Below are 26,244 nucleotides of genomic sequence, written 5' to 3'. Positions count from 1 at the left end.
TCCTATCCATGAGCATGAAATATTTTCCCGTTTGTGTCCTCTCTGGTTTCTTTCAGCAGTGCTTTGTAATTCTCATTATAGAGATCGTTCACCTGCACAATTAACTGTAATAGTAGGTATTTTATTCTTTTTGTAACTATTGTGACTGGGAATGAGTTCTTGATGTGGCTCTCAGCTTTGATGTTATTGATATGTAGAAATGCTACTGAATTTTTTTTTTTTTTTTTTTTTGAGACAGAGTCTTGCTCTGTCACCCGGGCTGGGTGCAGCGGCCAGATCTCAGCTCACTGCAAGCTCCGCCTCCCGGGTTTATGCCATTCTCCTGCCTCAGCCTCCCACGTAGCTGGGACTACAGGCGCCCGCCACCTCGCCCAGCTAGTTTTTTGTATTTTTTAGTAGAGACGGGGTTTCACCATGTTAGCCAGAATGGTCTCGATCTGACCTCATGATCCGCCCGTCTCGGCCTCCCAAAGTGCTGGGATTACAGGCTTGAGCCACCGTGCCCGGCCAATGCTACTGATTTTTGTACATCAATTTGTCTTAAATGTTTACTGAAATTCCTTATCAGATCTAGGAGCCTATAGGCAAAGACTATGGGATTTTCTAGGTACAGAAACATGTCATCTGGAAACAGGGATAGTTTAACTTCCTCTCTTCCTATTTGGATGCCTTTTATTTCTTTCTCTTGCTTGATGCTCTGGCTGGGACTTCCAATACTATGCAGAATAAGAGTGGTGAAAGTGAACAGCCTTGCTTTGTTTCAGTTCTCAAAAGGAATGCTTCTAGCTTTTGTCCATTCAGTACAATGTTGGCTGTGGGTTTCTCATAGACAGCTCTTATTATTTTGAAGTATAATCCTTCAATGCCTAGTTTATTGAGTGTTTTTAACATAAAAGGATGTTGAATGATATTAAAAGGCTTTTCTGTCTCTACTGAGATGGTCACATGGTCTTTGCTTTTAGTTCTGTTTAACAGATGAATTACATTTGTTGATTTGTGTATGTTGAACCATCTTTGCATCCCAGGAACATAAAGCCAACTTGCTTATGGGGGATTAGCTCTTTGATGTACTGCTGGATTAAGTTTGCTAGTATTTTGTTGAGGATTTTTTCATCTATTTTTATCAGGAATATTGGCCTGCTAGTTTCATCAGGAATATATTGTATCTCTGCCAAGTTTTGTCATAAGGATGATGCTGGCCTCATAGAATGACTTTTGTCTGATGTATGCTTTGTAGATATTTTCTTCCATGCTAAACAAATCTACAAAAAAATGAAAACCATTAAAAGATGGGCAAAAGACAGGAACAGACCCTTCTCAAAAGAAGACATACAGGTGGCCAACAAGCATACAAAATAAAAGCTCAATATCACTGATCTTTAGGGAAATGCGAGTCAAAACCACAATGGGATGCCATCTCCCATCCGTCTAAATGGCTATTATTAAAAAGTCAAAAAAGAACAGATGCTGGCGAGGTTGTGGAGAAAGGGGAATTCTAATGCACTGTTGGTGGGCATGTAAATTAGTTCAACCATTGCAGAAAGCAGTGTAGTGATTCCTCAAAGGGCTAAAAACAGAAAAACCATTCAACCCATTAATCCTACTACTGGGTATATACCGAAAGGTATATACATTGTTCTACCATAAAAACACATGTGTTCACTGCAGCACTATTCACAATAACAAAGACATGGAATCAACCCAAATGCCCATCAATGGTATACTGGATAATGAAAATGTCATACATATACACCATGGAATTCTACACAGCCATAAAAAGCAAGCCATCAAAAATGATATCATGAGATCATGTCCTTTGCAGAAACATGAATGGAGCTAGAGGCCATTATTCTTAGCAAACTAATGCAGAAACAGAAGACCACATGTTCTCACCTATAAGTGGGAGCTAAATGGTGAAAATACATAGACACACAGAAGGGAACAACAGATACTGGGGCCTACTAGAAGGTCAAGGATGTGAAGAGGGAGAGGATCAAAAAAATTAACTATCGGGTACTAGGCATAGTACCTTGGTGATAAAATAATCCATAAATTCCCATGACTCAGGTTTACCTATGTAACAAACCTGCACATGTACCCTTGAACCTAAATATTTTGAAAAAAGAAATTCCTCTAGTGAATTTTTTATTTCCAGAAGTTCAGTTTGGTTCATTCTTAAAATGACTATGTCATCTTTCAACTCTTCCATCATTTTACTGCTTTCCTTGAACTGTTTCAACCTTCTTCAGTATCTCATTGAGCTTCCTTGCCATCAGATTCTGAATTCTTTATCTGTCATTTTAGCCATTTCAATCTGGTTAAGAATCATTGCTGAGGAGCTGGTGCAGTCATTGGTAGGTAAGAAGACATTCTGGCCTTTAGAGTTACCAGAATTCTTTCCCTGGTTCTTTCTCTGTGTTGGCCTATGTTCCCTTAATCTTTGAAGTTGCTATCCTTTGAATAGGGCTTTTGCTTTCATATTCTTTGATGCTTTGATGATTTAAATGTGATATAAGTTTTGTTTAGTTGATTGACTTTGTTTGTAGATGCTTTCAAAGGGCCAAGGTTCAGCTCAGCACTCCTGGGCTACATGCTCAAACAGCAGGGTGGCAGGGGGGCACATGAGTATGTGCTGGCTGTGGCTGGGGGGCTGTGGGTGAGGGTGCACAAGCGGCTCACGCACTGGTGGGGTGGCAAGTGAGGGCCCTGGCAAGTGCACACCAATGGGATGACTGGTGTCCCCAGTGCTCATGTGCACTGGGTGGGCGATGGTGGGTCTTCCTATTCATGTTGAGAGGCTGCAGGCCAGGGGATGCAGGCAAGTGCGTGCCATTGGGAGAGGCTGCAGGCAGGTGCACACCTGCAAGGATCTACCTGCAAAAGTGCTCGATGGCAGGGGCTGCCAGAAAAAGAGCTCTGGCAGCAGCCACTGGCAAGTATTTTGGCAGGAGAGCTGAGACTGCACTGCAAGGTGGTGAGGCCAAGTGGAGACCCTGGGAGAGGCTGGCAGACAGGGGTGCGTTCAGATCAGACTTGCCTTGTCCCGCAGGCAAGAGAGCTCTGCTCTCTCCAGGTCCCACTGCTAACTAAGGCTAAAGTCACCTAGAGGAGTGTGACAAGCTTTGGAGGAATGAGCATCCATGGCCATACTCCATTGCAGCCTTTCCCATGCCAAACCCTTGGGGCCTTGCACAGACTGGAATTCTGTCTCTGCCAACTCTCTGGGCAGTTCTCCCTGCCAACTCAAATGCCCTCGGGGATTGTGGGTTATCCTGCAGGTAGGATCCTGAAAGTCTGTGGCAAGAGTATGTCACTACATGCCTATGTTTTTCATCCCTTCCCTACCAGCACTCAGGGCCAGAAAGGAGTCCTAGTGCTCGGCAACCCCATACAGGCTTCCAGCTTCTCCCTGTTTCAGTATTCTCCTGTATCTACTCTGGATGCCTTCTTTCCGAAGATCCACTCAGGGTGTGTTGGTCTCTTGATGACCTGGTCTCTTCATGGGAGAAGCTCCTACTGGCTGTGGCTAGTTAACCACATGGCTCTCTCCCTAATCAAAGAAAATTTGTACTTCTATTTTTTAGGCTCACTAGGCCTTCCTCTAATATAAGAAAATCAAATACTGAACATAGGTTTAAGGTGTATGGGAAAAATATCTGAGTAATAATATTTTTGTCTTGCTCTGTCATGGGTATGTTTTCATCCTCGAGGGCCAGTGCTGGGCAGGATGGTGAGAAGAGAGAGAGAAGAGAAACTCAGAAGAATTATAGTAGGATGAAATTCTTGCTCTCTGTGTTTCATGGGTAAGACCAACAGAAGGGTTAAGAAAACTAGAATCTAATGCAGAATGAAAAAAAATACAAATTCATGTTTCTTGGAGTTTTATGGAATTAATTTCTGTGTAAACTCAGGCAAGAGGGGAAAGGCAAAAGGAGAACGTGGTAGAGGAGGGTATGTCCCTAGGATGACTGACCACCAGCCTCATTTTCTGATTACCACAAAGAGGTCCTGACCTACCTCAATTAAGCTACCTTCAGACCTCATTAGCTCTACTACAGCAAGAACTTGTTTGCTCTTGCAGTTATAGTTCAGTTGGCTGAGAAGTTTTTTTCAGCCAGATAGTGTTTTAAAAAACAAGAAATGGCAGCAGAGGCACAGAGTTTATCTTCTGAGTTGAGTAATGTGCAGCAAGGGCACTTCCTCATCAGGAGGATTTCCAATATGCCATTATCAACTGGACACATTTTCTACCTGGGCTCATGCACCGCTTTGGACTCAGGACCCTCTATTGTTTAATTTCGTTCTCAGATAAGAAGTAATCTACTTGTTGGTGTTTGTACATTTGAACATAGGCAATCAGATGCCCTCCAGACAACTGAGGAGAGCATTTGCTTGTAAATGCTTTCAGGAGTCCTAGAAACAGCATACAGCATATAAAGTCATCAGTTACTTTGTGAATTCTCATCTTCCTAACCTCAAAAAACTAATCAAGAATCTATTCCGCGGTGGCTCAAGCCTGTAATCCCAGCACTTTGGGAGGCCGAGACGGGCGGATCACGAGGTCAGGAGATCGAGACCATCCTGGCTAACATGGTGAAACCCCGTCTCTACTAAAAAATACAAAAAAATTAGCCGGGCGTGGTGGCGGGCGCCTGTAGTCCCAGCTACTCTGGAGGCTGAGGCAAGAGAATGGCGTGAACCCGGGAGGCGGAGCTTGCGGTGAGCTGAGATCCGGCCACTGCACTCCAGCCTGGGCGACTGAGTGAGACTCCGTCTCAAAAAAAAAAAAAAAAAAAAAAAAAGAATCTATTCCAAAAAATAACCCTCTGCAGGGAACAGGAGGACTATTAAGCAAATAGTAACTTGACATGTATGTCAGAAATCAAGATTTGGTCTCATTGTTTTGTCATATTAGGGGTAGGTGGGTGTGATTTCATTCATATTTATAAAGGATTTTTACTTTGTTTCCATTATGCATGGAAGACTTGTCTATCAAAAATGTGTATGAAAATAAATAGAATAAATTATCCATTGAATAGGCATTAATTAGTTCGTTTGATTTGTACATGTACAATTCAGGTGTCAGCTGACAACCCATAAATATTTGCACAAATGAATATTTGCACAAGCCTCCAGTACTCCAAATGTAAAGTATAATTGCCAGCCAAAACTTTCTATAAATTTCTGGAGGCATGTATAACTTATCCAGAGCATTGGTGTGTGATAGGCTTTATTAAAGGTATAGATGACATACTGATCTCAACTAATAGAAATGCAAACAGCAGTGCTGGCTATGAGATCACCTGGATATATCATTTACTGCCAGCCATGTAAATCAAGATACTCTCCCTAAAGTGTTTCTCAGCCTTCATTCTTCCTAGCAGAGATATTAAGTAACACTCTTTTACTCAATCCCGGGTTTTTTTTTTATTATTATACTTTAAGTTTTAGGGTACATGTGCACAACATGAAGGTTTGTTACATATGTACACTTGTGCCATGTTGGTGTGCTGCACCCATCAACTCATCAGCACCCATCAACTCGTCATTTACATCAGGTATAACTCCCAATGCAACCCCTCCCCCCTCCCCCTCCCCATAATAGGCCCCGGTGTGTGATGTTCCCCTTCCTGAGTCCAAGTGATCTCATTGTTTAGTTCCCACCTATGAGTGAGAACAGGCGGTGTTTGGTTTTCTCTTCTTCTGATAGTTTGCTGAGAATGATGGTTTCCAGCTGCATCCATGTCCCTACAAACGACACAAACTCATCCTTTTTTATGGCTGCATAGTATTCCATGGTGTATATGTGCCACATTTTCTTAATCCAGTCTGTCACTGATGGACATTTGGGTTGATTCCAAGTCTTTGCTATTGTGATAGTGCTGAAATGAACATACGTTGTGCATGTGTCTTTATAGTGGCATGATTTATAATCCTTTGGGTATATACCCAGTAATGGGATGGCTGGGTCATATGGTACTTCTAGTTCTAGATCCTTGAGGAATCGCCATACTGTTTTCCATAATGGTTGAACTAGTTTACAATCCCACCAACAGCATAAAAGTGTTCCTATTTCTCCACATCCTCTCCAGCACCTGTTGTTTCCTGACTTTTTAATGATTGCCATTCTAACTGGTGTGAGATGGTATCTCATTGTGGTTTTGATTTGCATTTCTCTGATGGCCAGTGATGATGAGCATTTTTTCATGTGTCTGTTGGCTGTATGCATATCTTCTTTTGAAAAATGTCTGTTCATATTCTTTGCCCACTTTTTGATGCAGTTGTTTGGTTTTTTCTTCTTGTAAATTTGTTTGAGTTCTTTGTAGGTTCTGGATATTAGCCCTTTGTCAGATGAGTAGATTGCAAAAATTTTCTCCCATTCTGTAGGTTGCCTGTTCACTTCTGATGGTAGTTTCTTTTGCTGTGCAGAAGCTCTTTAGTTTAATGAGATCCCATTTGTGAATTTTGGCTTTTGTTGCCATTGCTTTTGGTGTTTTAGACATGAAGTCCTTGTCCATGCCTATGTCCTGAATGGTATACCTAGGTTTTCTTCTAGGGTTTTTATGGTATTAGGTCTAACATTTAAGTCTCTAATCCATCTTGAATTAATTTTCATATAAGGAATAAGGAAAGGATCCAGTTTCAGCTTTCTACTTATGGCTAGCCAATTTTCCCAGCACCATTTATTAAATAGGGAATCCTTTCCCCATTTCTTGTTTCTCTCAGGTTTGTCAAAGATCAGATGGCTGTAGATGTGTGGTATTATTTCTGAGGACTCTGTTCTGTTCCATTGGTCTAGATCTCTGTTTTGGTACCAGTACCATGTTGTTTTGGTTACTGTAGCCTTGTAGTATAGTTTGAAGTCAGGTAGCGTGAGGCCTCCAGCTTTGTTCCTTTGGCTTAGGATTGTCTTGGCAATGTGGGCTCTTTTTTGGTTCCCTATGAACTTTAAAGCAGTTTTTTCCAATTCTGTGAAGAAATTCATTGGTAGCTTGATGGGGATGACATTGAATCTATAAATTACCTTGGGCAGTATGACCATTTTCACGATATTGATTTTTCCTATCCATGAGCATGGAAGCCACTCCTCAGTGAAATAGAGGACTCAATCCTAGTTTTAACACAATGTGAAGATATTTTGGGGAGTGGATATAATTCTGATGGTTTTGTATTTTTCCTCCCAGCTTTGTTTAGGTTTTTGTTTGTTTGCTTATAAGGAATATAACAGTTCATTCATTTATTTTTTCACAAAACAATATTTATTGAAACCTACTATGTGCCCATCCCAGTGTTACATTTGAGGACTCAGTGATTATGAGATTTAATAATTAGGGTTTATGGGAGAAACCTATCTAAAGAGATATAGGAGGGATATGTCAACATATCTTTGGATTTGTTTACTAACTAAATATTCCTTTTAAAATGCTTTTAAATTCCTTCTTACAAAGCCTCACCATGATTTGAATGGCTGCACTGTGACGGCAGTGTGTTACTGGTGAACATGTTAATGTTCATATGCACTGTATGAGGGCAGCACAACAGCTTAGGACCAACCACAGTGCTATGTATTTAAGGCAAATACCTCAGAACTGGAAACTGGGGAAACTGATTTTTTACAATGAAAAACAGATAATAAGCAACCATGACTGAGAGTCAGTTTTTAATTAGTCTTAATAGCTAAACTTAATGTCTCTGACTGGGAAAAATTATTCAGTGAATTTTAAACAAAATAGAATTTAATCATTTCCCAAGTAGGTTTTTCTATATTTGAAAAAGCAAATATATATTGTGAACACAAAATGCATTGGGTGATTTTAACACAAAAATCTGAGAATTAGAGTGTTGTGAGGTAGGGGGAAGGGGGAGGGATAGAATTGGGAGATATATCTAATGTAAATGACGAGTTAATGGGTGCAGCACACCAACATGGCACACGTATATATATATATATATAAAACAAACCTGCACATTGTGCACATGTACCCTAGAACATAAAGTATAATTTAAAAAATAGAAATTTAATGAATATTGACTAAATGTTGAAGTGCAAGTAAAAGGAAAAATCTGAAACTCAAAGAAATTCCTTCAAAAAAGATAGATTCAAAACATACGTAACTGGGTTACAGGAATGGAAGTATTTTGCATATCAAGTATTCAACAAGGTATGGAGATCAATAGTTGCATTCAACAAGAAATACAATTCAACATTCAGAATTCAAATATCTAATAAGAAAATTTTTACAAATAACATAGAAATAAAAATTTAATATAAAATGGAAAAGAATCATGAGACTACTGGACAATTTGTATAAACTGGACAATTTGACCTTATTTTAAAACATATCTAGATTTTTTTCAAAATAAATTGTTAACAAACCCTCTCAGCCTTCAATTCATATAAAATATATAAACAGGTTGATAATTTATCATTTACTTAGATGATAATACACTGTAAAATATTTATATTACCAATTTGAATAAGTATATTTTATTTAATAAAGAAGAGGCTTTTTCATAAGTCTGTTAATTAGAGAATTAGGCAATATTCATTAGACAATAGTAAAACTATATCTGTATATTTACATATATGTGATGATATAAATGATAGGAATACTTTTTAGTGTTGCAGAAGGACTCACTCTTCCCATTCATATGCCTTACTGTGAGAATTCCCAAATTTTCAGTGGAAATGAAAGGATGTATTTTTTAAAAGCCTAAAAAATATTGAAGTCAGTAATGTGGTTTCTGATATTCAGATGCAGACACTGAAATGTTAGGATTAATAAAAAAGACTTGAAACGGGGGAGGGGGGGGGCAGAGCAAGATGGCCAAATAGGAACAGCTCCAGTCTCCAACTCCCAGCGCGAGCGACACAGAAGACCAGTGATTTCTGCATTTTCAACTGAGGTACTGGGTTCATCTCACTAGGGAGAGCCGGACAATAGGTGCTGGTCAGCTGCTGCAGCCCGACCAGCGGGAGCTGAAGCAGGGCGAGGCATCGCCTCACCTGGGAAGCGCAAGGGGAAAGGGAATCCATTTTCCTAGCCCAGGGAACTGAGACACACAACACCTGGAAAATCGGGTAACTCCCACCCCAATACTGCGCTTTAAGCAAACAGGCACACCAGGATTATATCCCACACCTGGCCGGAAGGCTCCCATGCCCATGGAGCCTCCCTCATTGCTAGCACAGCAGTCTGCGATCTCCCGGCAAGGCAGCAGCGAAGCTGGAGGAGGGGCGCCCGCCATTGCTGAGGCTTAAGTAGGTAAACAAAGCCGCTGGGAAGCTCGAACTGGGTGGAGCTCACAGCAGCTCAAGGAAACCTGACTGTCTCTGTAGACTCCACCTCTGGGGACAGGCACAGTAAACAACAACAAAAGCCAAAAGCAGCAGAAACCTCTGCAGACGCAAACAACTCTGTCTGACAGCTTTGAAGAGAGCAGTGGATCTCCCAACACTGAGGTTGAGATCTGAGAAGGGACAGACCGCCTGCTCAAGTGGGTCCCTGACCCCTGCGTAGCCTAACTGGGAGACATCCCCCACTAGGGGCAGTCTGACACCCCACACCTCACAGGGTGGAGTACACCCCTGAGAGGAAGCTTCCAAAGCAAGAATCAGACAGGTACACTCGCTGTTCAGCAATATTCTATCTTCTGCAGCCTCTGCTGCTGACACCCAGGCAAACAGGGTCTGGAGTGGACCTCAAGCAATCTCCAACAGACCTCCAGCTGAGGGTCCTGACTGGTAGAAGGAAAACTATCAAACAGGAAGGACACCTACACCAAAACCCCATCAGTACATCACCATCATCATCAAAGACCAGAGGCAGATAAAACCACAAAGATGGGGAAAAGCAGGGCAGAAAAGCTGGAAATTCAAAAAATAAGAGCGCATCTCCCCCGGCAAAGGAGCGCAGCTCATCGCCAGCAACGGATCAAAGCTTGACGGAGAATGACTTTGACGAGATGAGAGAAGAAGGCTTCAGTCCATCAAACTTCTCAGAGCTAAAGGAGGAATTACGTACCCAGCGCAAAGAAACTAAAAATCTTGAAAAAAAAAGTGGAAGAATTGATGGCTAGAGTAATTAATGCAGAGAAGGTCATAAACGAAATGAAAGAGATGAAAACCATGACACGAGAAATACGTAACAAATACACAAGCTTCAGTAACCGACTCGATCAATTGGAAGAAAGAGTATCAGCGATTGAGGATCAAATGAACGAAATGAAGCGAGAAGAGAAACCAAAAGAAAAAAGAAAAAGAAATGAACAAAGCCTGCAAGAAGTATGGGATTATGTAAAAAGACCAAATCTACGTCTGATTGGGGTGCCTGAAAGTGAGGGGGAAAATGGAACCAAGTTGGAAAACACTCTTCAGGATATCATCCAGGAGAATATCCCCAACCTAGTAGGGCAGGCCAACATTCAAATCCAGGAAATACAGAGAACGCCACAAAGATACTCCTCGAGAAGAGCAACTCCAAGACACATAATTGCCAGATTCACCAAAGTTGAAATGAAGGAAAAAATCTTAAGGGCAGCCAGAGAGAAAGGTCGGGTTACCCACAAAGGGAAGCCCATCAGACTAACAGCAGATCTCTCGGCAGAAACTCTCCAAGCCAGAAGAGAGTGGGGGCCAATATTCAACATTCTTAAAGAAAAGAATTTTAAACCCAGAATTTCATATCCAGCCAAACTAAGTTTCATAAGTGAAGGAGAAATAAAATCCTTTACAGATAAGCAAATGCTTAGAGATTTTGTCACCACTAGGCCTGCCTTACAAGAGACCCTGAAGGAAGCACTCAACATGGAAAGGAACAACCGGTACCAGACATTGCAAAAACATGCCAAAATGTAAAGACCATCGAGGCTAGGAAGAAACTGCATCAACTAACAAGCAAAATAACCAGTGAATATCATAATGGCATGATCAAGTCCACACATAACAATCTTAACCTTAAATGTAAATGGACTAAATGCTCCAATTAAAAGACACAGACTGGCAAACTGGATAAAGAGTCAAGACCTATCAGTCTGCTGTATTCAGGAGACCCATCTCACACGCAGAGACATACATAGGCTCAAAATAAAGGGATGGAGGAAGATTTACCAAGCAAATGGAGAACAAAAGAAAGCAGGGGTTGCAATACTACTCTCTGATAAAACAGACTTTAAACCATCAAAGATCAAAAGAGACAAAGAAGGCCATTACATAATGGTAAAAGGATCAATTCAACAAGAAGAGCTAACTATCCTAAATATATATGCACCCAGTACAGGAGCACCCAGATTCATCAAGCAAGTCCTTAGAGACTTACAAAGAGACTTAGACTCCCATACAATAATAATGGGAGACTTCAACACTCCACTGTCAACATTAGACAGATCAACGAGACAGAAAGTTAACAAGGATATCCAGGAATTGAACTCAGCTCTGCAGCAAGCAGACCTAATAGACATCTATAGAACTCTCCACCCCAAATCAACAGAACATACATTCTTCTCAGCACCACATCGCACTTATTCCAAAATTGACCACATAATTGGAAGTAAAGCACTCCTCAGCAAATGTACAAGAACAGAAATTATAACAAACTGTCTCTCAGACCACAGTGCAATCAAACTAGAACTCAGGACTAAGAAACTCAATCAAAACCGCTCAACTACATGGAAACAACAACCTGCTCCTGAATGACTACTGGGTACATAACGAAATGAAGGCAAAAATAAAGATGTTCTTTGAAACCAAAGAGAACAAAGATACAACATACCAGAATCTCTGGGACACATTTAAAGCAGTGTGTAGAGGGAAATTTATAGCACTAAATGCCCACAAGAGAAAGCAGGACAGATCTAAAATTGACACTCTAACATCACAATTAAAAGAACTAGAGAAGCAAGAGAAAACGCATTCAAAACCTAGCAGAAGGCAAGAAATAACTAAGATCAGAGCAGAACTGAAGGAGATAGAGACACAAAACACCCTCCAAAAAATCAATGAATCCAGGAGTTGGTTTTTTGAGAAGATCAACAAAATTGACAGACCACTAGCAAGACTAACAAAGAAGAAAAGAGAGAAGAATCAAATAGATGCAATAAAAAATGATAAAGGAGATATCATCACCGACCCCACAGAAATACAAACTACCATCAGAGAATACTATAAACACCTCTATGCAAATAAACTAGAAAATCTAGAAGAAATGGATAATTTCCTGGACACTTACACTCTTCCAAGACTAAACCAGGAAGAAGTTGAATCCCTGAATAGACCAATAGCAGGCTCTGAAATTGAGGCAATAATTAATAGCCTACCAACCAAAAAAAGTCCAGGACCAGATGGATTCACAGCTGAATTCTACCAGAGGTACAAGGAGGAGCTGGTACCATTCCTTCTGAAACTATTCCAATCAATAGAAAAAGAGGGAATCCTCCCTAACTCATTTTATGAGGCCAACATCATCCTGATACCAAAGCCTGGCAGAGACACAACAAAAAAAGAGAATTTTAGACCAATATCCCTGATGAACATCGATGCAAAAATCCTCAATAAAATACTGGCAAACCGGATTCAGCAGCACATCAAAAAGCTTATCCACCATGATCAAGAGGGCTTCATCCCTGGGATGCAAGGCTGTTTCAACATTCACAAATCAATAAACATAATCCAGCATATAAACAGAACCAAAGACAAGAACCACATGATTATCTCAATAGATGCAGAAAAGGCTTTTGACAAAATTCAACAGCCCTTCATGCTAAAAACGCTCAATAAATTCGGTATTGATGGAACGTACCTCAAAATAATAAGAGCTATTTATGACAAACCCACAGCCAATATCATACTGAATGGGCAAAAACTGGAAAAATTCCCTTTGAAAACTGGCACAAGACAGGGATGCCCTCTCTCACCACTCCTATTTAACAAAGTGTTGGAAGTTCTGGCTAGGGCAATCAGGCAAGAGAAAGAAATCAAGGGTATTCAGTTAGGAAAAGAAGAAGTCAAATTGTCCCTCTTTGCAGATGACATGATTGTATATTTAGAAAACCCCATTGTCTCAGCCCAAAATCTCCTTAAGCTGATAAGCAACTTCAGCAAAGTCTCAGGATACAAAATTAATGTGCAAAAATCACAAGCATTCTTATACACCAGTAACAGACAGAGAGTCAAATCATGAATGAACTTCCATTCACAATTGCTTCAAAGAGAATAAAATACCTAGGAATCCAACTTACAAGGGATGTAAAGGACCTCTTCAAGGAGAACTACAAACCACTGCTCAGTGAAATAAAAGAGGACACAAACAAATGGAAGAACATACCATGCTCATGGATAGGAAGAATCAATATCGTGAAAATGGCCATACTGCCCAAGGTTATTTATAGATTCAATGCCATCCCCATCAAGCTACCAACGAGTTTCTTCACAGAATTGGAAAAAACTGCTTTAAAGTTCATATGGAACCAAAAAAGAGCCCGCATCTCCAAGACAATCCTAAGTCAAAAGAACAAAGCTGGAGGCATCACGCTACCTGACTTCAGACTATACTACAAGGCTACAGTAACCAAAACAACATGGTACTGGTACCAAAACAGAGATATAGACCAATGGAACAGAACAGAGTCCTCAGAAATAATACCACACATCTACAGCCATCTGATCTTTGACAAACCTGACAAAAACAAGAAATGGGGAAAGGATTCCCTATTTAATAAATGGTGCTGGGAAAATTGGCTAGCCATAAGTAGAAAGCTGAAACTGGATCCTTTCCTTACTCCTTATACGAAAATTAATTCAAGATGGATTAGAGACTTAAATGTTAGACCTAATACCATAAAAACCCTAGAGGAAAACCTAGGTAGTACCATTCAGGACATAGGCATGGGCAAAACTTCATGTCTAAAACACCAAAAGCAACGGCAGCAAAAGCCAAAATTGACAAATGGGATCTCATTAAACTAAAGAGCTTCTGCACTGCAAAAGAAACTGCCATCAGAGTGAACAGGCAACCTACAGAATGGGAGAAAATTTTTGCAATCTACTCATCTGACAAAGGGCTAATATCAGAACCTACAAAGAACTCAAACAAATTTACAAGAAAAAAACAAACAACCCCATCAAAAAGTGGGCAAAGAATATGAACAGACATTTCTCAAAAGAAGACATTCATACAGCCAACAGACACATTAAAAAATCTTCATCATCACTGGCCATCAGAGAAATGCACCATGAGATACCATCTCACACCAGTTAGAATGGCAATCATTAAAAAGTCAAGAAACAACAGGTGCTGGAGAGGATGTGGAGAAATAGGAACACTTTTACACTGTTGGTGGGATTGTAAACTAGTTCAACCATTATGGAAAACAGTATGGCGATTCCTCAAGGATCTAGAACTAGAAGTACCATATGACCCAGCCATCCCATTACTGGGTATATACCCAAAGGATTATAAATCATGCCACTATAAAGACACATGTACACGTATGTTTATTGCGGCACTATTCACAATAGCAAAGACTTGGAATCAACCCAAATGTCCATCAGTGACAGACTGGATTAAGAAAATGTGGCACATATACACCATGGAATACTATGCAGCCATAAAAAAGGATGAGTTTGTGTCTTTTGTAGGGACATGGATGCAGCTGGAAACCATCATTCTCAGCAAACTATCACAAGAACAGAAAACCAAACACCGCATGTTCTCACCCATAGGTGGGAACTGAACAATGAGGTCACTTGGACTCGGGAAGGGGAACATCACACACCGGGGCCTATCATGGGGAGGGGGCAGGGGGGAGGGATTGCATTGGGAGTTATACCTGATGTAAATGACGAGTTGATGGGTGCTGACGAGTTGATGGGTGCAGCACAGCAACATGGCACAAGTATACATATGTAACAAACCTGCACGTTATGCACATGTATCCTAGAACTTAAAGTATAATAATAATAAAAAAAAAAGACTTGAAACAAAAAAGAGGGAGATTCCTATCATCAGCATGGCCCTAAGTGCCATGGATTCATCTTTGTCATCAATGTCTTTATTTTTGCTCATAACTGTGTATAGAATTAGCACATATCTCTTTTTTGTCTCTCTGTATAAATAAGCATAGCTTTCTGGGATGACTTGTGGGATCCCCTGGAGGGAGAGGCAATGGCAGAATAGCTTTTATAGTTTTGCAGCTCTAGGGGTCCCTCTGTTGCTGTTCAAATGGCTCAAAGTAGTACTTTCTTTGAGGCCACTTCTGTGTGTTAGAGCAAAGTCTGGTCCTGGCGGACATTCTGCTTCCTTCTGTTCCAGCCCTAGAACTCCACAGGTTTTGAGAAGCTGTATTTAGCTGTTGCATCACTTTCTTGTGTCTGCTTTCCCTAAGTCCTTTCCTCTACCATCAGAGCCTTCTTTCTCTCTTGTGCAATTGGATCTTTATGTGTTTTAATGTGCTTTTCTTTGGGCTGAGGCTACATCCTTTTGGAAGAGCTTATTTGCTGGACATTTTTGAGATTTTCAAATGCTGAGGATCACCACAGCACTGCTTTATCCTCTTATGTTTATGAGCACTTAGAGCCTGCAAGTACTGTTCCAAGTTTCACCAATCTCAAAACCATCTGCCCAGATTTTTGCTTAGTATACCATCCTGTCCAATTAGGGACAATACTTTTCTGTCATGTGATTTTGCCAAAGATGTCATCTGTAAGTTTTAATTTTGTTTTGCTTTTCTCTCCTGGTTGCTTAATGAGACATTCAGAGGTTGTTTGGGAGTAATTCAAGGCTATACTGCAACTATGGTTAGTAAGTGATCATGTTATTTGATCCCTAGGGCTTTATTTTAGAAAAGTTATTCCATGATCCTATGAGGAAAAAAAAATTATTAGCTATTGCTTTTTAAAAAGCAATTTTTTTCTTACATGTCTTCATTCCCTAATCATCCATCGGAGTTGAGTTATTCCATGGCCTGTCCACTGCCTGTTTACTCTCCAGTTGAAGTCCACATATCATTCTTTCTAAATCTGCTAAGTGCGTGCCTGCCTGTGTGGTCTGGGTTGTGTTTTCTTTGCATGGTTTTTCAGAGGATTTCTTTCTTTGTGGCTTTAATTCTCTGTAAATTTGCTGACAGCTTTCAGCTATTTCTCCTCTGTTCAAGCAGGTGCTTAAGCTTGTTGTCTGGGTTGCTCACTGCAGGACACGAGCCCAGATTTCAGCCAACTATGCGACTAAGCAACCACTGCCACTGAAGCGGACTTGCCACTCCATTAATCAACAACCTCTGTTAGGCTTCGATTTGGAGTTCTCATTAGCTGCCTCTAGTCATTCAGTCCTCTCTGTAGTCATGCCCAAAGGATGACAGCATGTGGCTTTTCCATAAAACATTTTTCTTTGTACTAAACTTCTGAATTCCATGTGTTGTATGGTTTCTATTTTTGTTCCATTTTATAGAACTCTGGAGTATTCTTATTTCAAAAGTGTAAACTTGGTCACAGCTATTATGTATTTTTTAGTTTTTGAGTTTAAAGATATTCAAAATGATTATTTATTTAAATATTCTGGGCTGATATGATCTCAGGTAACATAATCTACATTATAACATATAACTAATGTAGGCATTTGTTTTTGTCTGTTTCTGAGAATCGCTTGAAAGCATAGATGTTACTACTAGTACATTGGGACAAAAAGGATTCAATTCAAGACTCTCTTTCTTGTTGGGTCTGAGAGAAGTCACTTGTGGCAACCTGTGACACAGTTAATTACAACATAGGGCAGCCTGATGTTTTAAGTTACGGGTTGTAGCCTGGCTAACGCATATAACTACTGGCAGGTACACAATTGTAGGTGTATGTCTGGAGGGAGATTGAAAGGCTCCAAAGGACTAACCTGGTACATGCAAACATCAGCAACAACAAAGAACCTCTAAGGCTTTCCGGGACAGTTCTCCTTGATCAGACTTATTTCCCAGTAATATCTTGTGTAGTCTCCTGCGAATCTCCTTAGTCTTGATGGAATAGATAATTGGGTTGAGCATCGGAGGTACAAAGAGATAGACCAGAGACGTGAACTTATGCACATATTCAGGAGCATGCTTCCCAAATTGATGAACCAGGGACACACTAACCACAGGCATGTAGAAGATTAGCACAGCACAGACATGTGACACACATGTGTTGCGTGTCTTTAGCCTCTCATCCCTGGAGGCGATGGCCAGCACTGAATGTAGGATGAGCACATAGGAGAGAAAGATGAGCAGTGCATCTACACCAAAGGCAGATATGACAATGAACAGGCCATACATGCTGTTGATGGTAGTGTCTCACAGGGCAGGCGAATCAGGTCTACGTGCAGACAGTAGGAATGGGTCAGTACCACACTGGCCTTGCAGAAAGGCAGCCTCTTCAGGAGGAAGGGAAGTGGGAAGACCATGCAGAAGCTGCGGATGACAATGGATATGCCAATGTGGGCCACACGGGCATCAGTGAGCACTGTGGCATAGCGCAAGGGGTTACAGATGGCCACATAGTGGTCGAAGCTCATGGCCAGCAGGATGCCAGACTCTATCCAGGAGGAAAAGTGGATGAAGAACATCTGGGCCAGGCAGGCATCAAAAGTCATCTCTGGGGCATGAAAACACACAGCAGCCAGTACAGCGGGCAATGTAGAAAGGACACACCCAGGTCATTAACAGACAAAAGAGACAGGAAGTAGTACATTGGCTGGTGCAAGCTCTGCTCTTCCTTTACGATAAAGAGGATGAGGATGTTGCCCAGGAAGGAAATAGCATAAAGCAGCAGCAGAAGGGCAGCCAGCCAGTGCTCCAGGCCCTTCATCTCTGGGAAGCCTGTTAGAGTGAAGCTGGTAGTACTTGAGATGTTAGTCCCAAAGTCCCCCATCAGGGTTTCTCAGTGACTTTTAGGGAAATCAACCTGGGTGGATTGAGGTGAGATGGTGGGAGAAGTGAAGACTAGGAGTGGCTGATATCTAAAACTAGGAGAGACAATGATGCTTAGATTCCAATGCCAAAGATTTGGAAAGTTCAGAAAAAAGCAGGACACATTTCAGACCTTCTACAGTCTGGCAATACCCCTAGATCTGTCATGAGTTCCAGGTTTTCCCCCACAGAAATTTTTGACTAATTTTTAGATATTATCTTTTATTTTTCTTGTGTCTATATATATTTTTTACATTGGTTCAAATCTTTCTCTAATGGTAAAAAATGGGTTCCCCTTTCTCTCTACCAGGTCATAGCCATCAGTTTCTTCCATAAGTGAGGTGCACCATGTCCTCCATGAAGTCTTTCCTTAATATTCCCATCCACTGATTGATTCTGTCTTGTGCAAGTGATGACATCTTTTGTGTATATTCTAAGCTGCTTCTCCTCTCTTGCCTACACTCAAGCATTATTTCAGTTCTCTGCCTTTCCTTGTGGCTGGAACCCCTCACTTATTCACCAAGGGTCCAGAATGTCACACTTCTCTACACTTTATTCTCTTGGTTTTGCCCTTCTATATTTTAACATGGATTTTTTTAAATCTCTGTTCAGACCACAGATTCTCAAATTCTGCTGTATGCTAGATTCAATTAGAAGCATTAAAATATTGCTTTCCTCAGAAGAAACCTACCAATTAATTTTGACACTGTGCAGGTAGAACTTACAAATCAGCATGTGTTTAAACTCACAGGCAATTCCAACATGCAGCCAAGTGTGAGTATCAGGAATGTAGGTGACTCCTATCACCATTCAAATATGTCCCACCCATATTCCTCCCTGAGGATCAATTTGGGGAGTTACTATCATAGGAAACAAACAATCACAAACTTCAGCAAACCTCTTAATTGCCCCCTCATTTCTTCCTAGTAATCACCCATTTTCCACTCACTTTCACAATTAATACCTTTGAAATTATTATCTACCCAAAATGTCCTCCTTGTCTCTGCTCTGAGCCTCAATTATCCCAAATATATGTCTGCTGCCCAGGCTTCCCTTCTCAATATGTATTCATGCAGACAATTTGCGATTGGACTTCCAAATGTAAGAGTTCATTGTCATCCCAAATGTAACGTGTGCAAAATTGAACTTTATGTCAATTACTATGTTTTATCCTCTTCAAAGTTATCATCTCATCACCAATCACCATCTATTCACATGGTCATGCCAGAAAACTCTGGCCAAGTCATTCTTGATATTTCTCACCCTCTCCTATTCACAAGTCTATTAATTCATTGTAAACCCTGGTTTCCTCTTCCCATCTCACTTCCAGCTGTCACTCATCCCTCAACATCTTCAACCAAAATGTCTGTGGAATCTTCCTGAGGATCACCCAGGTATCATATCTCTGTCTAATCCATTCTCCACAAAGCAGCCAAATTATTTGCTTTTAATATAAAGTGATGTTACTCTCCTACTAGAAACCTTTCAATGGCTTCATTTACCTTATGAAATAAGAATTTAAATAAAAATTCAAGTCCTTACCATGGCTCATAGCAGCTTTAAGACCACATAAGAACTTGCCGTCTTCCAATAATTCTAATCATTCATTTCATTTCTTCTCATAATTTTGGATGTTATACACCCTCACACATACTCTTCTTTCTGGCTTTTCTTATCACACTTTAAATTGTAGTGCATTTGTTATATATTTGTTTAGTTATTTGATTAGTATCTTTGTTCCCCCAAAAATTTATAACTCCCTGTAACTGTCTGTGTTTCTTCTCATTTTATTCTCAATGTTTAGACAAGTGACTGGGCATATAGAGTCCTGGACTAGGACTCAGAGATGACCAGTTCTAGTTTTAATGGTTAGAATATTGACCAAATAGGCTGGACATGGTGGCTCACCCCTGTAATCCCAGCACTTTGAGAGGCCAGGGTGGGCAGATCACGAGGTCAGGAGTTCGAGACCAGTCTGGACAACATGGTAAAACCCCATCTCTACTAAAACTACAAAAAGTACCCAGGTGTGGTGGCACATGACTGTAATCTCAGTTACTGGGAAGTCTGAGGCAGGAGAATCGCTTGAACTCGGGAAGTGGAGGTTGCCATGAGCTGAGATCGCGCCATTGCACTCCAGCCTGGGTGACAGACCAATACTCTGTCTCGGAAAAAAAAAAAAAAAAAAAAAAAAAAAAAAAATTTGATCAAATAAATAAACTATTTTATTAACAGGAATAACGTATTAAAATAAGAGCTACATGTTTTTAGTGTAAAATTGTTTAGGTAAGTAAAAGTAGCTCCCCTGGCATCTAATAACTGAGTTATTATTTCACCTTTGCTACATACAAGCTGTGAATTTAGTTAGTTTCCTCACGTCTTATTTTCACATCCCTAGACTGGAAAGAGCAATGCAAAGTAAACATTGAATGTGCTTATTCAGATCCCTGGCACAAGATGTACTGAATACATGACAACTAGGAAAGCTGTGATAAAGAGGGACATCGAGGGGCTGAAAGTTCCTGGTCCCATCTCCAAACTGTCTTCCCACATTCAGTTTCTCAATCAAAGGTTTCTTTCTTTCTTTTGTTTCACCATTTTATCCACTGTCTATGAGAATACTGGCATGTGAGTTAACCACTCTGAGGCATTCACACCAAACAAAGGCTTCAGAAGATGCCCCTCTGAGCCAGAGCTGTGCATGCTCAGAACCACAGAGTGAAGCTCCAAGCATGAAGCCAGATGGTGGCATTTCAGGCACCAACAACTAGATGAGGATGTGCATGTGGGGAGAGAAATGGAGTGTAGGAAAATAAAAATTAACTTAAATCACAGACTGCCTCTTTCAAATCCTTGTACCCTAATCACTTAAAGATTTTGAAGCTGTGAAGGAGGTTCCTGAGGGCCTCTGTGGCGGAAGAGATGAGGTCCCCGCTTACCTCCTCAGGGTAGCTCTGGTGGGTGGGAGGAGAGAGGCTGGTGAAGAGTCCACTGAAGGGAGAAATACCAAGTACTGCACACACTGTGCACACAGCCCCACTGCCAGTCTCCACCCACTCCCTGCTCTAAGCTCTGTATAGCTGCATCTTCAGAGTTCCCTGGGTCCAAGGGCTCCAAGAGGTAGCTGGGCAGCAGGGATTGTAGAAAATCTTGAGTGAACGACTCCTCTGTGCTCTGCCATTTCTCCCACTTAGAAATTTCCAAGACATTGAGAATGAAGACTGGCTTGTCCTGGAGTGATCAACATATTCAGCTCCTCCTTTTGTAGGAAAGTTGAGGCCCAGGAAGAATCCATTCAGTAAGCCAACAACATAGCTGAACTGAATCCCAGACCACTGATTCTCAGATTAGGGTTCTTTCCAGTAAGCATACCACAACTTAAATGGACTTCAAGAAGTCAAATGGCATAACAGATAGCAGCCTAATTATTTAGAGTCATCAAATAAGGTGGCCATCCTTGTTTGCTCCAAACTGTACCGGTTTTAACACTGAAAGTCCTGTATTAGGAGAAACTCCTCAGTTTTGGCAAACTGATATAACTTGCACCCTACCGCCAGACCTGGAGTCAAAACCTTGTCTAAATGAATGTCATTATGAAATCAGTTGATATGTTCATGTTTCAAATTTCTCACTTATAAAATGATAAACAAACTCCTATAGATCCAGGCATATTTGAAACAGTCACATTATAAACACTTATTAAACAAGACCTATCATAAGGATTTGCCAATTTTTCATCTGCCAGAAAAAAAAAACTTGAATAAGGGGTGCAAATGCCCTTTGGCTTTGGGGGTCCTGAGGATTCTCGGGGAGGCTGACTTCTAACACTAATGTAAGGGTCTTAAATTTTGTAAAAAAATTTTGGGGCCATCTTGTATCACATTTAAACTTTCGTAATGAAGAAATGGAGACTTTAAGAAGTAAGAAGTTTTGCTAATATGCACAGAGATATTATTTACAGAGTTAGAACTTATACAGAGTTCGAACAGAGTTAGATAATTATAATTATCCTGATGCAGACCCAAATTATGCCCATTTATCATGGCTGAGGAAATAAAGTGAGAGTAACTAATATTTATTTACTAAATATTTGTGATTCTGCTAGGTTTTTTGATATAGTTAGTTCATTTTGTTATCAGTTAAAACCTTATGAATACATTTTATTATACCTAAAAGCACTATGGAATTATTTAAAGGAAAATAAAAGCATACATATTTAGAGCATCAGAAAAGAAGAGTATTCAAATTATTTATACAAATGTGCGTACGGGTATAATATTTGACATCTTAAAAAAACATAAAAGACTTTCTCATGAAAAACTAGAACTTCATTGAAAATTTTACAACTGTTTTAAATTATAGGACAAAAAATTTAATTGTTTTAAATTACAAAATGAGTGTGAGTGTGCCTAAATGTTTGCATGAGAATGGGGAGAAAGTGTGCATGGGAAAGTGCCTGTAGTTACTGGGAAATGGGAAAAATAAGTCTACCTTCTTAGAATTAATCAGTAATTCTGTCACAAGACATCAGAAGAGGGACATAAAAGGACACCCTTACAAGAAATAATGATTCCCAAACATTGGAGATTTGACTGATTTAACCTGATTACCAGGATAAGCCATGGAAAATAATTACTATTTATTATCCACCAACAACATACCATAAGCTTACTACAATCTTCATATGTATTATTTAATATTCAAATAATCCACGAGTTAGTATTTTTATTCACCTTTTGTAGATGAAATATATGAGATTCAAAGAGATTATGCAACTTTCCATATCATAAAACTGTTGGGTGAGACAAGATTTCAGTCCAATCTAGGATCAAAGGTTGTAATTATAAATAGATGCCCTCCCCCTAACACACACACATAAAATCACCACTTGCAAGAGGAGATAAAAGTGAAGAACAAAAGAGACTTGAAGGACAACATTAATCAAGCAGGTTTATAGAGAAGACCCAACTAGCCCACTAAGTGTCATGGATTAATAAACTAACAAATTGGCTTTTTGGAGATTGTTATCTTTCCAAATGTAAGACATGAAATTTTTGACTTTTGTAGTTAAGCATTTTGTCTCTTGTCTCTTGTTTACCCAGAAATAAAACTATGACATGTTTTTCCCCAGATAGTTTACTATTCAAGTTGACAAGACAATTTGTGCCAATGCAATAATTCTATTTCTCATTGGAAATTAATAACATCACACATACATTTCAATGTGTTGGTTAGTGTAAACTCATCTTTGAAAGAAAAAAACACACTGAAGGAGGTGCTAAGGTATGACAGTGAACAGGATAAGCCTTTTCTCCAGTCTCACAGTGACGAGGGCAACAGGCTAAACAAATAGTTGCATGCATTAATTTGCTTTGGAGAATAAGTTTGGGGTGGTAGGAATAGGAACTACTTTTAAGGAGAAAATCTTTAAAAATGTGGATGATTAGTTTGAGACCTTAAAGGTAAATTAGAAATGGCCAGAGGAAGAGAGGAGTGAGCTCAGTAAGTAAGTGTTCGAATTATGAACGCGGCTTGTAAAAATATTATATCCTTTCGGTTCCAATTCCCTGAATATTTGTCTATTTCATTGACTTCTTACCAGACCCACTGTCATTCTCTAGATTATATATCAACATTTCAATAGCATCTTAACGGATTTCCCCACATTATTCAGCCCTCTTCTAATTCATTTTCCACATTACATCAATATTAAGTCAAATTTCATCATGCTATTTTCATGATAAAATCCATACATTCATATTGCCTGTAAAGCACTGTGGAATATGACCTTTATTTTCTTTATTGTTTTTTGAGATGGAGTCTCGCTCTGTCACCCAGGCTGGAGTGCAGTGGCAGGATCTCAGCTCACTGCAAGCTCCGCCTCCCGGGTTCACGCCATTTTCCTGCCTCAGCCTCCCGAGTAGCTGGGACTACAGGCCCCCGCCACCACAACCGGCTAATTTTTTTGTATTTTTAGTATAGACAGGGTTTCACAGTGTTAGCCAGGATGGTCTCAATCTCCTGACCTCGTGATCCACCCGCCTCGGCCTCCCAAAGTCCTGGGACTGGCCACGACCTTCATTTTCAACTTTATGTTATACTATTGTTCTCTTGTTCTTTCTGTTCCAACCAAAATGGCCTCCTTTCAGTTCCTTGAAGATGCAAGGATTACTCCAACCTCAAGACCTTAACAAATGCTGTTTCACATGTCCTGAAAGCTTTTCTCCATGCACTTCCCCTTCACAGGGCTAGTTATTTATCCTCCAACTCTTGGCTTAAATATTATTGCCTTATGGATCCCCCTAACCCCTTAGCCTGGAAGAGGATCTACTAATAGATACTTATATAGCATTCTCCAGTGATCTTTTCTAATATCTTGCAGAGTTGTGATTAAATGATCTAAGGTAAATGGAAAATTATGCACTTAATTCCTTTCTTCTATGTTATTATGTAAATTCCATGAAACATGACCATCTCCCTTATTCCTTAATATATTCAATGCACCCAGCATGATGTTTAGCAAACATTAGGCATACAACTAATATTTTTACCATAACCAACACCATCAGCATAACAGCACCAGCGATCTTTCTGTAACCTTTTGCAAAATTGGATGAATCACATGGTAAGGTACATGTGACTTGCATACACCTATTCAACCTATGTTTCTTTCTCATTGTATCTAGATTCATAGCAGCCTCACAGTACCATCTTGTAGCATGAGCCACACTGGAGTCTTGATTCTTTTTAGATGAAACCAAATTCCAATCCAAACCTTCTCTTCATTCCTCATATAAAATCTTCGTAAAGTGATTTACTCACCTTTTTACTTTCATTAATCCAAGTTCATGTGCAGTAGAGAAATCTCCAGCTCTATAGGCTGTATTAGAGAATCATTTTCTGGGATACCACAGACAGAACATGACATCTTATCTCATTGGATTATAACTATTTCCCCCCACTAATAGCATTCATGTATACTTATTGAGAACTTTATGTGTTGACTAACTCTATAAACTCATTTAAATTTTACAATTACATTATGATACAGATTCATATTTTACATATCAAAATGAAGCCACTCTGAGATAAATAACTTATCTACAGTCACAAAACACCCAACTGACAACACTAGCATTTGAACCTAAGTACTCTTAACTAATATGCTGTATGGCCACAATGGGGCATTCAGAGGGTAAGTGCCTTTGTTCCTCACGCTCCAAGGATTCTCTTAATGCTGAAGGGGTCTGACATGTTTAGGTATTCAACAAATAGTTACTGGATGAAAGAATGAGCCTCCTTTGTGATTTAGCATTTCTTGGATTTCCAGGTTAAACTAAGATCCTCAGTATTAAATGAATTTACCGTGAATAAGCCAATAAGAGGAAGGAAAAAACTGTAAGGCCTTTCACAGTGATGTCACCAACCCAAAATAATACAGTCTTGGATTTGGGAGTTAGACTATATGAGTTTTACCTCCTGTTCTTTGACTTACTAGTGGTGTTATCCTAGACAAGTTACTTAATCTGTTCTTTGCACCTCAGTGTCTTCAGCTGTAAAATAAGAATAATGTTTTACCTATATCATTGGCTTGCTGATATGCTACAAAGTTAAATAGATAAATGAGTAAAATATCCTTTAAAGTTTACTGAGCACGTTAGACACCATCAAAAAACAGCAAGGTGTTTGTCAAAGGGTACAAAGTTTCAGTTAAACAAGAAGAATAAGTCCTAAAGATCTACTGTACAAAATAGTGCCTATAAGAATTATTGAATATTTTTAAATGTGCCAAGAGAGTAGATCTTATCATAAGTGTTCTTATCACCATAAGTAAATAAATAGAGTGGGAACTTTTAGAGGTGATGCATATGTTTATGATATGGACTGTGGTGATGGTTTCATGGCTGTATACTTATCTTCAAACTCATCAACTTGTAGGCATTAAATATGCAGAATATTTTGTATATCAATTACATCTTAATAAAGTAAAAAAAAAAAGAAATGTTATTATTTGTATTAGTTAGCTGCCATTAAAATAAGCATCAGAGATTTTAAATGACAGTTCTAACTGGCCCAGATAAATGAAGAGATCAGGTGAAATTAGTAGTACTGATATCAGCCCTTATATATATAAAGTGCTCTGCTATTTCATTTCAGATTAGTTACCTGATATTGTCCTTTGACAACAGAGAAAACATTCTGGTTAACACAGCCTTCTGGTGAAGAGGGAGCTAGGGAGTGAAACTATGATTGTTCCCACTGCATACTGAATTCCCTGAGTGCCGGGGAAGATGAGCCTCTTTGGGGCCCCATCGGTAG

At 39.8% G+C, this 26,244-nt stretch overlaps 1 long non-coding RNA gene and 1 pseudogene across 1 annotated transcript in view; both read right to left on the bottom strand.

The window, feature by feature from the left end:
- Nucleotides 1-26,244, bottom strand: part of LOC144334322 (uncharacterized) — a 123,598-nt gene that overhangs the window by 39,736 nt on the left and 57,618 nt on the right. The gene's annotated exons all lie outside the window — the stretch shown is intronic.
- On the bottom strand, nucleotides 16,991-17,887 carry LOC100423491 (olfactory receptor 51I2-like; annotated as a pseudogene).

Source organism: Macaca mulatta, chromosome 14 (assembly GCF_049350105.2).
Source record: "Macaca mulatta isolate MMU2019108-1 chromosome 14, T2T-MMU8v2.0, whole genome shotgun sequence".
NCBI classification, from domain to species: Eukaryota; Metazoa; Chordata; class Mammalia; order Primates; family Cercopithecidae; genus Macaca; species Macaca mulatta.
The sequence above is the reverse complement of the archived record's forward strand: the minus strand, read 5'-3'. Positions and strand labels throughout refer to the sequence as shown.